The sequence below is a fragment of the Mastomys coucha genome, unplaced genomic scaffold, assembly GCF_008632895.1.
Source record: "Mastomys coucha isolate ucsf_1 unplaced genomic scaffold, UCSF_Mcou_1 pScaffold20, whole genome shotgun sequence".
NCBI lineage: Eukaryota > Metazoa > Chordata > Mammalia > Rodentia > Muridae > Mastomys > Mastomys coucha.
Genome location: NW_022196903.1, coordinates 137,449,597 through 137,451,232, shown reverse-complemented (window position 1 = coordinate 137,451,232; position 1,636 = coordinate 137,449,597). Strand labels below are relative to the sequence as shown.

The following is a 1,636-nucleotide window of genomic DNA, read 5'->3' as shown; positions in this document are numbered from 1 at the left end:
CTCCTTGCCCTCAGTATTATCTCCTGCTTCTTTTTCTTATTATTATTCTGATCATTATCCTTTTAATTTTTCCTCTTTTCTCCTCTTCCTCTTCTTCTTCTTCCTCTTCTTCCTCCTCCTCTTCTTCCTCTTCTTCCTCTTCTTCCTCTTCTTCCTCTTCTTCCTCTTCTTCCTCTTCTTCCTCCTCTTTCTCCTCTTTCTCCTCTTTCTCCTCTTTCTCCTCTTTCTCTTCCTTCTTCTCCCTCTTCTTCTTCATTTCCAGGTAAAGGAAGAAGAGGATCTTTTTAATCCCCTCATTACCTTTCCTTACTGTTCCTTCCAGAGTTCAACTTCAGATTTTAAACTTTCACAAGAAATAAACTAATGTCCCCACAAGGTAAATTCTCCTTTGGGGACAAATATTCCCCAAAGCCACAAAGTTTACTTCCCATAAGATGACCAACTTATTGTTCAGGACCCCTGGATAGATCTCCACCAAGGGACAAAAGGTATAACTGCTGATATCAGTACCTTTTCCGCTCAGAAAACACAGATCAAAACCTTTTGTCAGCAGAAGTTGGTGTGTGCAGTCTGTAGAGTATCTGCACCCAGGGGAATAAATGACAAGTCAGCAATTAGCAACTTAAATCTAAGTTTCTCTGATTAACTGATGGATCTGGCCTTCTGCATGGGGTCACTAGAAACTGCCAAAGAGTGAGATTTGAAGAGAGGTCAGGGGAAGAATGGAGCACTGAGTCAGATCTTTGCTGACAGTTACCCCCAAGTTTCTCTCTGTTTTGGGGTACCACTTGGCCCTCATCTACTGTTGGTCAGGAGCAAACCATACCAAGCAGTCAGAGACGTGACCAACTTCAGACAACAAGCTTTGAATTTGTAGACTCATGTAATTATTACATGGTTGTACAGGCAGCCAAGAATCAAAGTACACAATCCTCTGCTGCGTTTTCTACCTTGGATCTGAAAACACTTTTTTCAACATGTGATTTAAATATTACAATCACTTTCTTTGCCCAGGAAGGATTTTTTTTTTTAATTCTAAATCAATTTGAAGTCTTTTCTGAGGCTACAAATGACTTCATCCCTATAAGCTCTGGTATGAACCCCAGCAACCTTAGTGAAGGATGTGGTGTGTGTGTAACAGGTCTGTTCAGTGTTAAAATTTGAGTTTAAGTTTAAATCATCCAAAATACCACGAACCTTCCAACAGTAAAAGGAGAGGGGTTGAAGAGTAGCCAATTGAGCTACTAAATAACTTTATGACATTCTGCTTCTGGCATAGTTTTGAATATGATGACTTTGTATAATGTGGATATTTCTTCTAGTCCCTTCTCCTTATCACAAGATATAAGAAAAAATTTATAAAACAAGAGGTAATTCTTAAGAAGACACTTAGTGGTAGGGGAAATGGTTCTTTGGGTCCAGCATTTGCCACACAAGTGTAAGGACCTGAATTAAGATCCCAGTCCCACAAAAATCCAGATTCAATCATTCACACCTGGAATTCCTGAGCTTCTAATGAGATCAGACAAATCCCTGTAGCTGAAGGGCTAGCTAGCCGGATGGGTGTATGACCCAGCAAGTAACATTGTCTCAGAGATAGATGGGTGTGTGACCCAGCAAGTAACATTGTCTCAGA

The 1,636-nt window shown here is 40.2% G+C and overlaps 1 long non-coding RNA gene across 2 annotated transcripts in view; it reads right to left on the bottom strand.

Annotated features, from left to right (window-relative positions):
- Positions 1 to 1,636, bottom strand: part of LOC116098431 — a 12,687-nt gene that overhangs the window by 7,844 nt on the left and 3,207 nt on the right. The gene's annotated exons all lie outside the window — the stretch shown is intronic.